We start from the raw sequence: 17,283 nt of genomic DNA, 5'->3' as shown, positions 1-17,283 counted from the left end.
TTCTGAGGTAGAAAGTTGACAATTATAACAAAAATGTCAAAAAAGTGCCTTGTTTAAAAAATAATAATAATAATAATAATTATAAACAGCTCTATGCAACATATCGCAGTGCTGCCTTTATAGTCCCTTCAAAGGGACGGCACACCACTGCAAAGGTTATTACACTCCAACTGCCGACTGGGCCACCAAAGCAACTCACGCCTATAGTAGAGCTGAGCTTTTACAGGCCATCGACACACACAGATGCCTGCGGCGTCCATTTTAAACTGGGCTGTGTCCATCGTTCCGTCTCACTAACACATTCTATAGCAAAAAAAAAGCGGCATCGTAGATATAATTATAATCAAGTTGACGACTACGCCAGGTAAAAAGCCACATAGATGAAGACTTGCGTTGCATGTCCATTAGGATTACTTCTTGGGAGAAAGATAAAAATAAAAAATCATATGACAGGTGGAAGCTGGGTAAATGAGCGTGTGAAGCCTCTGATGATGCTGAGGATGGAGTGTAGCACAGCGGGCAAGGAACTGGGCTTGTAACCGAAAGGTCGCAGGTTCGATTCCCGGGTAAGGACACTGCCGTTGTACCCTTGAGCAAGGTACTTAACCTGCATTGCTTCAGTATATATCCAGCTATATAAATGGATACAATGTAAAAAAAAAAAAATTTAAAAAAATGCTATGTAAAAGTTGTGTAAGTCGCTCTGGATAAGAGCGTCTGCTAAATGCCTGTAATGTAATGATGCTGGGGTCTCGCAGTAAAACTCGGAAGGGCCCCCGTCGGCCTCTCACGGTCCTCTGCTCAACATTCACACGGCCCCTCCACCAAGGCAACACGGGCCTCTCACGCGCCATTGTTTCTGCGTCGGGACGCGATCATGAAATAGGAGCTGAAGTTTAAAAAAGCAGGTCCCGGGGGCCCCGGCTCCCACAAGCACCTCCTTGCTCTGGGTGCCCAACGCGGCGTGCCAAGTCCCCCCCCACGTGTGTGTCAGTGTTATTAATGTAACAGAGCCATATGCAGGCCGCGACAGCCTCCGGGTGCCAAACACATATTTTAAACCTCAGCTCGTTCCTCCCCAACAAATAAGCTGTTTTGAAAATGATTACCGGGGCGCTGTCTGTTTCCATAGCGATGACATTAAATGAAAAGGACAAAAAAAAAAAAAAATATAGAGGGTGATAAACGGCATTGGTCTTGGATGACACACTCGACTTCTGAGCTTGTGTTCAAATTCCCTATGTTCAAGCCAAGTTTTTTTTTTCTTTTTTAACGCCCCCATCCCTCCCCCCCCACCCCCCTGTATGAAAGACCAAAATTAAAATGTATCTCTACCAGGCCATAACTGACAGGGCATTGTGTAGCGCCTGTTAGCATAATGTCCTGTGTATTTATTGTTTGTCATTTTTCTGGGCCTGACATGGACCTCCTGGCGCAGTAAATCATGTCATTAAAACTGCCATCAGAAAACAGGGGCCGGCTTGAGGAATCTGGGGGTGGGGGTAGGAGGGGAGGAGAGGGGGGGTGGGGGGGATTGAAGGCAGCAGCTTCTCTGAGGTATTCTATTCTGTCATCCTCCGGACTTTTAACTACCCCGTCAAACTCTGACAGTCACCCTTTACATGTGGCATGTTTATGACGGCAAAGCTCTTGGCTCAAACCCTTTTCAAAAAAATAAAAAATAAACATTTGTTTTCCTGTCAGAGGAAAAAGGGAAAAAAAAAAAAAGGTAAGGTTAAGGGAAGCAAGCAAGCATCGTTAAAATAAAGGTTACTGTGATTTGTTTATTGCAGGACCTATTTAAATAAATACTAGTTACAGATTAGCTTCACTTGACTTGCCATCCTCTGGTATAAAACCCGTATTGCAAAATAAGCACTTTTCATTTTCTTATTTATATATTTTTTAAAGACGCACATGATTATGCAAATGGGTTCAGAAAAATCCATTAATTTATTCATTATTACAGCAAAGAAAATAAAAACCTGTAGATTGCTGAGAATAATTTACGTCAAAGGAGCAGCATCACTTCACAACACATGGAACTGATGACTTGATTATGTACCGTACCTTGCCTCTAACTTTATAAATACCATTTAAATACCAGCTCAAGTTGCATCGAATTCAGTGGATTTAAATACCAGCTGAAGCTGCATCAAATCACAGATAAAAGAAAAACAGTAGGTCAAAAAAAACTTTTGGATGGCCTAGTGGGAGTTTGCCATCCAAATTAACCCATCCTGGTAAGCCATTCATGCTGGTATAGCCTTACCGCCCCGTCTGGAGTGACAGACGAGAGCAAACTGTGCCTTTAATACTCACAGTCTAATTTTATAATACATTCAAAATCCACTCCAGTCACTGGGTAATAATCTTTGGACAGTAGCCTGAAACGGTGTATAATCTCTAAAACGCCATGATTCACAAGAGAGACGTAGTGTGGGAGTTGGGTCGCTGCACTCTACATATTTTTAAAATTGTCTTGTCTGCGGATCTTAAGGAGAAGCTTCGGCTCTCTCTTAAGAATTACTCTGCAGGCCTCAGTGAGCGTCAGTGAGACTCTGGGAGAAGTTGCAAGTGCGGCCATTTTCAGCGCCTCCTTTCAACACCCAGCTCTGGCTACAGTAATTATGTACGTAGGGTGGGTTTGGGGGGGTTTGGGGGTGGGGGTGGGGGGGTGGGTGGAATCAACTATTATACGGTTGGAAAGAAAAGCTGAAGTATTTCTCCAAACCTCCCTTCAGTAGGCCTCGTCAACTATTTCCCCCCTTTTTTTTAATATAATTACCATTTTTATTGGATTTTTATTTCGCCGCGACAAAGGGGCCATCTGCTATAAGCAGCCCGCCACGAGAACTCTCAGATCAGCTGTGAAACGATCTTCCACCAGAGATCAAAGCACTCGAGAGCGGCCCGTAGCTGAGCCTTCCCCGGCTGCTCCTTTAAGCACCATTTCAAACAAATTCCCACAACCCCCCCCCCTCATCCCTCCCCCCCCTCATCCCCCCCACCCCCCCTCAACCCCCGAAAAGTATCCACACAAGAGAAGCTTTACATATTCCAGAGAATCACTCAATTTGTTCCCTTTATACATATGATGTTTGGGGCGCTGAGTGGAAAATTGTCTGCTGGTTCATTTTTTTTTTTTTTCCTCTCCCTAAAAAGGGAACAGCTCAATGACTTATTCTCCTCATTTTCTTTTCGATGAGGTACTTGCAAAATAATCCACCCGAAGCAACAGAAGACTCAGCAGTCCCAGAGGCAGCGCAGCGCAGTGTTCGACGATGCTCTCCAATTACTCGTCTTGTGACGATTAAAAGGCCTTATTTGGGCTAGAAGTAATTTTCGTCACTTTCAAAAAACTGTTGTGCCTTATTTGGAAGGCACCTCATTGGAGTATTTTAACAGCAACAATGCGGGCTGATCACTGTTTGTGAGGATGAGCAAACGGTTTGTATTCATATAGTTCCAAACATATTTGCTTCTAATATTATCTCAACCACAACACTGCTCTTTGTCAATGCATCTTTTGAATCTGAAGGGAGCATTAAACTGTTGCTTTCCATGAACTGAATCAAATTTAAAAATGACAAACATAAAACCATAATAAATAAACTTTTTTTTATTTTTTATTATTGTACCATTCACGGAAATTCAGTTCCACCACAGCAGGGATGCAGAATTATGAACACGCTGCACACGCAGTTTTTGCAAACGGTGAGGCACACCATAATATCACAGGTCATGTTGGTAAAACAGATGGTATAACAGAACTATAAAAAACAAGCATAAAATTAAAAGATTTGAACACCATTACAACACGCACGCATGCATGCACGCAAACACACACACACACACAAACTGGCAAGGTTTATAAAAACTTAATGAAACCATCCTTGTTTATAAACTGAGAAGAAAGCACTTCTACCTGATAAACACCTGAAACTGATTATTATTTTAATTCTAGGTTTAATTACATTAAAATTATCCTGAAACTTTGTTTATTTTATTGCTTACTTTGACATACTATATATTCCATCTAACTTGCTGATCATGGCAAGTGTCTTTGGCTGTTAGCATTTAACCCACTATTACAAATTAAGAAAGAAATCCAGTAAAACAATTCATCACTAGTCTCTTACTCTAAAATTATTTATATTCCATAAATATAAGAGGCTGAGTACAACCTTTAGGTTATTGGAACAGTTTTTGCCTCTGATTAAAGTTCTTTTATTTTTCTTCCAATTCTCCCAATCACAACAGGGAGGAAGTGGAACTGACCTGTCAAGTGGTGGCCAGTCACAGCATGGGAGAACATGTGGGGGATCCCAATCACACACACACACACACTCATGCACGCACGCAGGCACGCACGCACGCAGGCACGCACGCACTCACACTCACACTCACACTCACACTCACACTCACACTCACACTCACACTCACACACACAGGCACGCAGGCACGCAGGCACGCAGGCACACACACACACACACACACTCACGCACGTACGCACATACACACCCCCCACAGGCACCAAAGCCCTTATCATCAGCTGGGACCTTCTCACAGCTCCAGTGTTTCAAAAAAAAAAAAAAAAAAACTAAAATCCCACTGGCCACCCTCCGTAGTGGCTTCCTCCCAGCAAACACAGAGAAGTTAAGAACTCTTAAAAGAGAAATAAACCCTCCGTTTCTCTGGGGCTCCGCGGGTCCCTGCCCCACCACCCTGTTTATTTCTTTGGGGAACGGCGTTTCTTTTGGGGATCGTATATCCAAGGGTTATCAAGCGGCTCATTTAAATGAGGGCTGGTCGCAGCAGGAACCAGCTGAACAAAGTTGCCATTACTGGGCCTTCTCCGGAGCTGCGCTCCCTCCCGTCTAATTGGGTTTGACTGCGTTTGTTTAAATCGAGAGGAGAAAAAAAAAAAAGTCAAACCTGAAGTGTGTCAGTTTTGGCCAGACATGGGTGGCAATTAAAACAAAAAAAAAACCCCTCCCCAGCCTTGTTAAAGAGAGAAGGGGGGGGGGGGGGGCGGAGAAAACAGCACCAGTCACTTTCCCCCCTAGTTGTGTGGCTGCTAGTGGCCGATTCTTGTTCACCCCTGGTGGTCTGAGTTCACTTCCACAGCCAACAGGAATACAGATACACAAACACTCACACACACACAAACACACACACACACACACACACACACGCAGCACACACGCACACACACACACACACAGACACGAACACCAACACCACACACACACACACACCACACACACGCACACACACACACACACACAGACAGACAGACACACACACACACACACACACACACACACGCATGCACCCCCTTTCCCGCCCACACCCCCTCCAACTAAGCATAGCACTGAGTGGCACCCAGAACAGCTACAGTCACCAGTGAATAAGAGGTCGCATTGAGAGACATTTTATCACACTTATAAAAACAAGGAACACATTGACCATTGTGGGGGAAAAAAAAAAAAATATATCGCCTTGGAACGATGATTAAATTAATAAAACGATTGGCTACCTTAGCATCAAAACCGTTAAAATCCCATCGTCCATAACTGACCGTATAATGCGGTATATCAAAACTGACCCGTTCTAATTCGCGCGACATTATTACCAACCTGTTAAATATAGTCCGTAAAAACATGCGTTCGACTCACGAGCTGACGAGCGAAAGACACACGAGCCAAAAATAACCACGTCCTTCCTCAGCTGTCCTCCACTCCAACTTTTTCCCCCTCAGTATAAACAGAGACGAAAGCTAGCATTAATGGTCAAGAGGTTTTTGCCCCCCCCCACCTCCCCCTCCCCCTCCCCTTCTTGACCACACTTTGCTTCGTATCAAGCCCAGAAAGGGGTTCCTTGTAAATTTTATTACGGCGGCGTCAAAAAGGACTCCCATCGAAGAAGCAGTAAATATTCTAACGGGGTCTGGAAGCGAGGCCGTCCCTGCCCGCTCCAGGCATCGAATTAAGCCGGCCTGTTCCTAGTTAGACGGTCATTAAAAGAGATCTTACAGCCACAGCAAATGGTTTCCTGTCCTGAGTGCTTAACTCTTGTAGTAGGAAATGTCCCGGGCCATAAAGGCCAAACCAAACTTCCTGAAACATTTTAAAGTTAGCGTTAGCGGGGATGTGCGTCGTGTTTCCCGATCGCTCAGGGAAAAGCAATCAAACGGGACCCCTTTTCTTTGACCCGCGCATGACTTTGACCAGTTAAACAGGTGGCGCCCATTCATTGGCCAGGAGTCAGGGACACAGGCTGGATGCAAGTCCTCTTTTCTGACCGTCAGGAACGTGTAAGGTCATTAAGATGGAAAAGCAGCGTAGTCAATAGCGTAAGAATATAAAACGAGGACATACGAGGTACCGGTTTTACTATTCAACTGAGCAAGAAAAATTGCTTGTTCAATGTGATGGCAATTAAATAAAAAATAAAAAAAACGTGCATTTCATGTATTTAAACAGTATTGTGTTCACACGTCCTTCAGGAGTAATCGTACTTCAACTCAGCCACTACTGCTACGAGCGCTTCCAAACTGCAAACGCTGGAGTCCAAGACCAGCTGCTCGTGTAAATGAAGAGCACATTTTCATACGCGGAGCCAGCACAATCGGGATAAAGGATGGGGAGGCCACACTGACCATGCAGCCAGACACCATGTTTTTTTTTTTGTTTTTCCCCCCCCCCTTGCCGCACTTGTAGGTTTATATAATATATTGCGGGTTGAAATATAATACATTGTCAGGTCCGTTTCCAGGTTGGCAGCTGTGAACTAATTAAGCTTATAAAACACACATGGGCTGAGCGCACTGCTGTTTGGATTAACATTAACACCATAAATACGGGAAAAGGAACTCGTCTCGGAATCAGCAGTTCGGTGTCCGAAGGGCTCACAGTGAAACATAAAAGATGTAAATACTGAGCGTGCGCGCAGTGCTGAATGGGGCCCTGTGTGACTGGATCAGGAAGCGTCCTTTATGACTCAGATACAGTAACCCCCCGGCACAATGTATACGCGCACTTTCAACCGCGGGCCAGCTCACGGTGCTAGGTGAGTCACACGGCTAGGCCGCCAGGTTCCCATGGCAGGCCGGAGTTGGGCACGTTGGCACGCAAGTACAGCAATGCCACCGTAAACCCTCACCCGCCCACCCGCGACCACAGGGCCGAACTTTCACCCCTCTGAGATTGGCACAGACTGTTCTCTCTCTCTCTCTCTCTCTCAATGAGACATAGCAACGGTTCAGACGGTCCTCAGGTGACTACCTTTTTTTGTTTTTTTTTGTTTGCATTACCGCTAGTCGCCACGATTGAATTTCCCCATCGTGCGCCCGTACCCGTCCGGCGCACGGGGGGGGGGGGGGGGGGGGGGGTGCGGGGGGGGGGGTTTGAGACCGCATTACAGTCGGCGCGGATCGCGCATTAGTCACGCTGACACACGTTTACTGTAACGGAGTATGATTGTCTGCCGAATGCGCTTTTATGATTCGTAGGTTCGCAGGCCTCTTTACGTACGTCTGCGCGCCTCGGGCACCGAGCCGACATACAGGCATAAAATATGATATGGAAAGAGCCGGGGGAAGGGTGAATAATTTCCCTTAAAGATGAGCCCCGTATTACTAATGTAAATCAACGCCCACAAATGCAATAAAATTTAACATCTAGATTTTCATTAATTGGCGGCAGCAAAGAGAACGTGCATATTTGACGGGAAAAAAAAAAAAAGATTCATGCTGTTTTTGTAAAGTTAATGGGGGTCAAAGGGAGGTCAAATTCACAAAGTCTACGCTTGTCTATGTAGTGAAACACAATACATATCTGAAAATAACTGCCTCAGACTTAAAAGGGTTTGAACCATATATGGAAGATCATAAATCCAATAATTTATTATTTTGCAGAGCACCTCCCCCCTGGGTCATTGATCCAAACAAAATGTACTCCCTGTTACTTTTGGATTTCAAGCACTAGCCTGTGGATTTGGCAACGCCTAACTCACAAAATAAATAGCCAGGAGTAAGCATAAGCTTTAACTATCTTGATTATGACACCGGATTGATTAAAAAAAAAAAAAAAAGAACCCCCATAAATTTAGTAGCAAGCAGTAACAAACCTGATATGGGTCAACACCAATAAACGCTTAAGCACGTGAATAAAAATATCAATAATAACGGTATACAGTAATTAATCGGGCAATGTACGAGACAAAAACAGGGCTTGCTCATGACACAGTTGAGTGTGTTTCTGAGATGGCGGTTACCAGCCAGGGAAAGACAAACCCACTGGACGCGTTGGATTTATTAGGCTGTCTGAAATGGTTTACTGGTGGTCGCGGCTCGCAAACAGACACCAGCGCTGCTAATAATAATAATAATAATAATAATCATTTCAAAATCGTGCTAAAGCACCGTTTCCTCCTTCAGCCACAATCTATGGAAAAGGGATGTTTGTGGAGAGGCTGAACAAACACAGATTCGCTGGTATCTCTTTCTTTCTTTCTCTCTCTCTCCCTGTGGCTGCATGAATGGGAAGGCTGGCTGGGGTTGGGGGTGGGGGGTGGGGGGGGGGTGGAGTTTGGGGCCAAGCCCCGCCCCCTGCACTGTTGCTCCGGGGAACGGGAGCTCCTCCTAGCCCGTCAGTTCGGTCTCCGCTCTCTCCCCTGCACACACTCCCAGACTCCCGGGGACGGCCCACAGGAAGCGAGGGCGCAATTTCAAAATATACACAAATTAGGACATTCAGGACGCCACGGTCGCCCGTGTTTTTTCTAATTACACCCCTGAGAGGGCGCGCACTAACGGACACCACATGTCTGAGTCCATCTTCCAGTCCGCCTGTGAATAAAACTTTTCTTTTTTCTCCCCCTGAATATTACAGGATAATCTAGGAAAGCCAACTCTTAGAAATGGCAGTAAGTAATGGCCTACTTGTACATTTTATTCGAGGAAAGCCAGCTCAAAGAAAACATCTAATGGCTTATTTGTACATTTTATGCTTTGTCCCTACATTCATAAATCATGTAATCAATAGAACCGGGCCATTCTAAGCAGTAATTTTTATGCCCTACAAAAAAAAAAAAAAAAAGCAGTTCTAAATTGGTCTGATACTTTAACAGCTTCAGCGGAAAATCCTTTAGAAAAATGATCAACCCACGAAAACATTCCAAACTTCGCTGACAGCCATTACAAGGAAACAAAGGCCCAGGTCCCTGAACATCAACACTGACATTTCACAGAGGCAATTACCAGTGCAGACCGTAAAACTTAATACTTTGCTATAAAAAATAAAACTCGCATTGTCTTCCATTGGCGGACTAGAACCAATCACCAATCACAAAACTCTGCGTGAAGATATGACTCCATTATCTGTCACTGAAGTCACCTTCAAACTGTTAAAGAAACTGAAATAACCCCCAAGCAAACTGATATGATTAAAAAAACTGAAATCCTTGGTCCAGGGAGGGCACTTAAATATAGACATATAGACCAAAAACAGACACACAGACCACAACATCAGATACTCCTGGCTTAATGACAAATAACTAATGTGTTCCACATGCCCCTTCAGCGAAGGAAGAGGAAATTGTTCTTATACCGCAATCTTGCCATTTCAAAGCTTACGCAGATTGTGCTTTCAGTACTCTTATACTGTGATCAGTGTATTAAAAAAAAAGAATTAATAACTATGGTTATATTTCCAGAAAACTTCCACAAATCAGGGTCTGCAGTTATACTGTTCACCATGATTTACTCGGTAAAAGGTTTTGCACAAAGCAGTAATTCGAGTGTGTATGCGAGAGCATTTCTTTCTGTGAAGGTTGCATTTCTAGCAGGGCTGACTTAAAGATTTCATGAAAAGTCATACACAGAAAAAGGTCATGCTTTTGGCCAGACCATGCCGGTGCGGCAGGGAGGGTTGAACAGGTTTCATGAGCTTGGAAGGTGTAACTGAAATGGGGACACAAACTAATACATGGAATTCACTCTAATCTCCATATGATTCCCACAAGCAGCTAATAACATGCATTTTTCACTTTTTTGCCATTTGACCTTGGTCAGTTTTCTTCCTTTTTAAAAAAAACCCTTTTCCCTTGTACTCTGTAATGCAACACTGCCCTTTCTAACCTATTCTAAATTATTAGCCATTCCAAAAGGACATTTGCACTGGCAAAGTCTGACCCTTAACCTCACCGTCTTCGGTTTTTAAGATTAAAAATCAATAACGATCCTAATAGGGGAATTTCATATATTCACGAGAATCCACGGAAAATGCAGTCGCGCAGGAGTGCTCGGAGTCATCCCGGACAGTCCCGTTATATCATTACAACCCACAAAGGCCCTGTTAAAGACAGAAAGCATCGCATGGCAACAGAGGCTGGTCCGGTTATTCGCCCCCAACGAGCCAGGCCATATACACCAGCCTCGCAAAAAACCACTTTACAAAGAGAAAGAAGGCGGTCTTTCATCTGAATATTATGAGTGTCCATCATTAGAGAACCTTCAGCGCCATAACATCGGAGTCTGTGCAGAGACAAGGAGCTTTACAATCTCTAATCTGACAGACAGACGCGCGGTCGAACCATATGTTTAGTGCAGCCAGTGAATACTTCTCTACTATTTATGGGGTAGAGATGTAAACAATTTTGCAGTCTTCGAGCTCCACGTCATCTGTTCGCAGTGAGATGAAGGATCTTAAGGAAAGAGGGGGGGGCTCTTACCTCAATCACTATGTCCTCACAGAGGAAAAAGAAATTACATAAAGCAGACATATGTCATTCCGACTGGACTCAAATTGTGGATTACTGCTTGATTAATCACACTTTAATCTAAGGACAGAAATTATAGTTTCCCTGTCTCAGGGAAACTACGCGTTTTGATGTGAGGCAGGCAGTGATTATTTCTTTTTTTTCCCCCTCCTCCCATCCACCATTCTTCATTGCAGCGGATTGCAACTCAATTATCTTTGTGTCAGACGATTATCCAGGGGCTTAATTTAATCTTCATTATACGCCAGTCATATTTCAATTAAACATGCTATCATAGCATTAGCACATATTTAAACCTGTTATTTCTTCAGTTAATTTTCCGCTGATAGGCGGCTGGGAGGGTAACAGATGTCATAATTACGCGATTATTAAACATATTTCACGCGCGGTCCTCCTCGGAAGGGGGGAAGGGGAACTCTGGGAATAACGGACACCCCGGCGGGCGGGAACATTAATCCGGCGACAATATGCTTTAGCCGTGATCTATAATACGGCCGCAATCTGCCGCTTGGCTCGGCTTAATTGTGACACATGAATATTAGCGGTGGAGAAGTTAAGGAGGTTAATGCATTAGTGAATTACACTCGGCACACTCGTTTCACCTTGCGCGGGGGGGGGGGGGGGGGGCGGCCTCGGAGGGGAAAGGGGTGCGGGGAGTGTCCTGCTGGACAGACGGGCCACCCCCCTGTCGGGCGGCAGGGTCACACCCCGCCGCTGTGTGTTTTCGGTGGTGAGAGAGCCGCGGCGGTGGTGGGGGGCCGGGTCTGGAGAGGCTGTGACGCTGATTGCCGGCTGAGGGCTGGGAGGCTATGATCCCAGTCATTTGGTTGCTTTTTTTTTTTTTTTCTTTTTTTTTTCTGCTGTTTTTGAGAAGGAAATTAAAACAAGCTGTTATGAGCTTAAACTACTACTGTCTGATTATCCCTTGTCCGGGCACAGAACTGCTGCTCCCCCCCCCACCCCTCCCTCCTGTAGTATTGGGGTGGATCCCCACCCCTGAAACATCTGGACTGGGAGAATTATGCACCCATTCACATGCGTGCACACACACACACACACACACACACACTTAAGCAAGAGCACAACCACAAGTAAAAGAACATGAAAACACACACACTCACAAACAACAGCACAACCACAAGCACATGAATTCACACACACACAAACAAAAGCACACGAAAACACACACACACACACACACACAAAACACATGTGCACACATGTATAACAAGCATACTCGCACCCAAACATACGCACAGCGCAAACACAAACACATCCACACACCCTCAGGGTAGAAAACAAGACGGATTACTGGTGCTTTGTTGTCATTTAAAATCTGTTATTCAGGAGATTATTTACAGCATCTACTATTTGGAAAGTGCCACTCCAGACCACACAATAGCCTTCTCAGTCCGGTCTAGCAGATCATCATTTGAAAAACAAAATCCATGCTGCGCTATTAGCAGAAATCAGTAAACAACAACTGAAACTCCTTGTGTAACTTTTGGAATTAACTTTTTTTTTTTTACATTTTACATATCAATAAAAAGTACGTAATAAAAAAAAAAGAAAATATAGCATACTGTAAATATGCTACAATACCCCCAAGAATTTGCAAGCAGTTCTTGAACAACACTGTTAAATGAGAAGAATTCCTTTTTGAATAGCACATTTAAAATTAAGAATACTTTGTGCAAAAAGTGATACCCTCTTTTCCACACTTCAACAAGTGAAAACAAAACACAATATACTGTACCAATCTTCTTTACTCCATTACACTGGCTGCAAAACTTTATGCCAACTTAAAAAAAAGAGAATAGATTACCAATAGCCCTCTCTACGGGGAAACAGACAACTGGAGAGGGGGAAAAAAAACGATTTATCAGTAATATGCTCTGCAATTAAGGAAAATGCTTCCAATTGCCACAGAGAGGAACTGAATGGGACGGGGCAATAAATGTGTGGTGAATACCTGACAATTGTCCCACATTTACCCAGAACCATGGAGCGGACTCCATCTGTTCTCTAATTACGGACCGAAAAGGTTCTGGGGCTGGACGGACGCAATGTACGGAGGCTCAAAAAAAAATAAAGATCACTGACCACTCGTAACGGCACAGGAGGAATGCATAATGAGAAGCACATCATATCTGTGGATCTTAAGGGGGAAAATCCAATCAATGAACTATGCGAAGAACTACAAGGATGTGTGCTGGTGTGAGCAGAATGAAGAGGTACAGTGTGACAATTAAAATTCCATCCTAAAAAAAAATGACATATGCACAGAGAGTCCATGGCACTGCCACCCACTAAAGATTAATACACAGCAGGGATGCATAAATCAGCTGTTAAAACACGATGCCAGAAAAGAATTAAATAATGGGGAAAAAAACTATTTAATTTCTTCTTACTGATATGACAGGGTTAACATTGCAATGCTGCAAATTCAAAGGATATTTTTCTAAAGCATATTTTTTAGCACACAAAGTATTTATAAGAGAGAATGGCACCAGCCAATTCAGTTTGATTCATATTTTAGCAAAAATAAAATTGTTAGAAATGTAACTAATTATACTTTTATTTTACATTAAAGCTGATATTTTGAGTGGCAAGTGATTAATCCTCATAGTGCTCAGTTTGTTTTATTACAATACCACAAGCATGCACCTTTAATGCTGAATAATTCAGTGAGAGATACTATGTCTAAAATTTAAAGAAATGTCCGTAAATTTGACCAATCATTTTCACTCTAACTTTGGCGTTCATATCAAAGAACAAGAATACTGGTTGAGTGATGAAAAAAAAAGAATAGAAAATTCAGACTCTGAGATCATCGAAAATTTCCCCCCATTTTAGGTCTCTCTTTAAACTCTATTTAAAGCATGAACAGCTTGCACATCTGTGACCCTGCAGCTACTTTCTAAAGTGCGTGTAGATATCCTCACTTGTTTCAAATGCAACTTTTTCAACAGTACAAAGCTGTAGACAGGATTTTAAACTATCTTCCATTCGGCTCATGAAAAGCAAGCCGTGTCAATGTGCCCTACATGCAAGTAATACAATAAACTACATTCGTACAAGTAAACTACAAGTACATGTGCTCTAAGAGACCAAAATTCATTTTCTAAATTCAATACAATGTCAGCAAATTGAATCATACCATATAACTTTTAATTAATGACTAATAAATAGTTTGGCACTTTCGTATTTTTTCAGCAAATTATTCACCTGTAGTTTAGAACCACTAGTTGTGCTCACTTTAGCCCCAGCAATGCCACCCACACAGATCGTTCCAGTTAAAGCACGAACACTTATTTCTGAGTAACTATTCCCCGTACTAAAAGCCAAAATACCCTACAATAGAGTAAATGTCAGTCAGATGAGAGGTGTTGGTCTCAATGGAGACCAACAGAGACTCAATGGAGACCAACCAGTAAGAGACAGACCCTTGCTTAGTCACCAGTGAGCAAGCGGTCAATCAATTAATCACGAGCATATAAATGGCAGACTGCCAGTCGTCACCGTCCAATGTCTCGGCACCAACGTGTAATACAGACCCGAGACGTGCGTGGCAGCCATTTTGCATAACAAAAACTTGCTGCACAACAGCTGAAATGGGGAGGGAGGGGTTAATTAACCAGTTAAAGTGGGGGGGTGATTAGATGGCCAGATCGAGAACGCTAGATTGGATTTTTTTTTCTTGCCAGTGCACAATAGGGAACTCCCACTCATTTTGATGACTGCCATGGGATCCTTAATGAACACAGTGAGTCAGGACTGTGGTTTACCCTCTCATTCAAATGACAGCATCCCCAACAACGCAGCGTGCCCGTCAAAGCACTGAGGCACGGCCAGCATGACACCGCCGAGTTATATATTTTATAATGTTTTGTGTTCCCATGGTTATGAGATGAATGATGTCAAAATTTGATTTCATAAAAAAAAATATATTGCTTGAATATTAGATTAATGTGTTGATATACTGCATCTGACAATATTACAATACATGTACTAGAACAAGAGGCTAAACCGGGTTATTTAACAAACAATTTTTTTTTTTGTTTTTAAACCTGAGATTTACAATGCAATGTGTAAATGAGTGAGTTTGCAATGTCCATGTCCAAGGCTTGAGTCTAAACTGGTTTGCAGCGGTGAAGGTACATTGAAACATTGTAAACAGGCTCAATTCAAAGGCTCGATAGTTTCATAGGTAAATAATATCCAGAATATCACCATGAATAATTAGCAAAAATCGATGTTTGAGTTTTAATTTGGAATATCAACCCTGAAAGTAAAGCCATTGGCATTTTGGAAGTTTGGAAGGTTTACTCACAGAAAAGTAATCCAGCCATTCTCAAAGCAAGATGTTTTGACTGAGGATGTTTTGACTGAGGTTTGAACTATTTACAATCAAGCATATTTCTTAGTTTAAAAAAAGTAACAATATTCGAAACGTTCTGTACTTCCCCACACAGTTAGGAAAATGGCTGTTAAATTATGACACTGGCTACTATTATTACACAGTTAACTCAACTCAACTATAACTTACAGGAATTCCTACAGGGATTTACTCCAGAATCAGAACTGATTACTCATTACTTTACTGTGTATTACTATTACTATTTAGTATTTTTAACAAATAATTATTATTATTTGAGGTAGCTGCTGAATGTTATTATTGTTGTTATAGAAAATGTCAGAAGTTGAGCATTTCAGCCTGGAATGTCAAATGGATTTCCTTATAATTTCCAGAACAAACATAAAAATGAATAATACACACACACACACACACACTAATACATGCCATTTTGTGAAACATTAAGGAGGAATACCATGAAAAGAAGCTAAGGTCACCTCATAGGAAGTGACAGACTGATAGAGGGAGGCCGGTGCAGTGGAGAGCGAGAGGTAGGCCGGGTGGGGGGGGTGAGGGAAGGGGGGGGGGGGGGGGCGTATCCGTGGTGATTGTCATTGACAGGGCAGCACCTTCACGGGCCCGTTGCTGTTTCGTTCGTCACCCCAACAGCCTCGGCGACATCAATCATCCCCTCAGAGGAAAAGGAGCGCGGAGTTAAAAAAAAAAAAAAAAAAAAAAAACGACAACAAAAAAAAAAAAACATGTCAGAGCAAGCATCACTTCCATGCATCTGATTCCACGGGCGAAAGTGAAGTGTCACCCTGTCGCTAAACCTCGCGTGACACCGGGTTGCGTCTGAGCCGCGCGAAGAATCTCACACTCTGCACAGCTACGCTCTCTGGCCATCTGTGGCTCCCTGCGTGCACGCAGCTAACGCACACGCAGCTAACACACAGACACACAGCCTCCACCCAATCACGCTCTGGTGTAACTTTATGACTGATGTTAATATGGGAAAAAAAGAGAAAATTGCAAGGCAGGAACAAATCAAAACCTGCCATTTTTATTTTCATCATTATTATTATTATTATTTATTTATTTTTTTTTTTAAATAAAAGATGAAAACTTTTTTGTAGCAAAAAAAACAAATAAAATGAATCTGGTACAAAGACATGATGATACTAATAAATATATAAACAAATGCATAAATAAATAAATAACAACAACAATAATAATGCATCTAAGGTGTAATTTTCAAAAGAAAAAACATTTTTTAATAGGGAACATCAAACGGTTTTCCTCCCCTTCGTTCTCCGCATCTCGCATTAGATCTGCGGTGAGTGTTCACTCGTTAACTCCTAACATATGTCCGCCGGGGGCATGATTCACACGAAGTCTCTGGAAATTCTTAGGAAATGGTGATAAGTCACGGAAACGTGTAAAGAACTTGGGCAATTTTCACTTCAAAATGTCAGCCGTACTTTCTAGAAAAAGTCCTCTTTTTTTTCTCACAACCTAACGATAAAACTTTTTTTTTTTTTAAATACCATATAGATTTGAGAAAGCTGCGCGTTTAATGAACTACCTTGACGTACGTATTTGGCTCCCTCTCCAAGCCTGTCTGTTTTTCACTGCAAATGTGTTGTTATACATTCACTTGCACAGGGGATCTATCTGTGCCAGCACTTAAAGCCAGTAACCGATAGACGTTCCGTTTGGACGGCACATCTAACATTACACGGTGACCACAATAATGGAGGAACACCAAAATTAGAATTACAAACCAGTAAAAAAAATAAAATATTTGGTGGGGGAAAAAAAACAAAAAAACTGATATGAGTGTGAACAGAGACGACACCTGAGCACACATGGCAAAAAGCATCAGATGGCAAAGAATACCTGTTCAGCAGTTCCTCTGCAAAAATACAGGCTTTCAAGCTTAACGGTGGGGAAAGACAGAAATACTCAGAAGGAACCACAGATTTATGCCATTATGTCCTGATACCGAATACACAATGAGCTCCTTTAGTTAAAAAACAACAACAACAACAAGCAAATTCTGGCAAAATACGGTACTCATGTGTTCGAGATTTAAAGATGGCCTCTCCTTGTGAGGCTCTATAATCATTTAAGATTTTTCT

At 42.7% G+C, this 17,283-nt stretch overlaps 1 protein-coding gene across 2 annotated transcripts in view; it reads right to left on the bottom strand.

Annotated features, from left to right (window-relative positions):
* Nucleotides 1-17,283, bottom strand: part of LOC135241640 (sal-like protein 1) — a 241,725-nt gene that overhangs the window by 97,086 nt on the left and 127,356 nt on the right. The window lies entirely within an intron of this gene.

Source organism: Anguilla rostrata, chromosome 16 (assembly GCF_018555375.3).
Source record: "Anguilla rostrata isolate EN2019 chromosome 16, ASM1855537v3, whole genome shotgun sequence".
NCBI classification, from domain to species: domain Eukaryota; kingdom Metazoa; phylum Chordata; class Actinopteri; order Anguilliformes; family Anguillidae; genus Anguilla; species Anguilla rostrata.
Note: the sequence above shows the minus strand (reverse complement) of the source record. Positions and strands in the feature narration are given on the sequence as shown.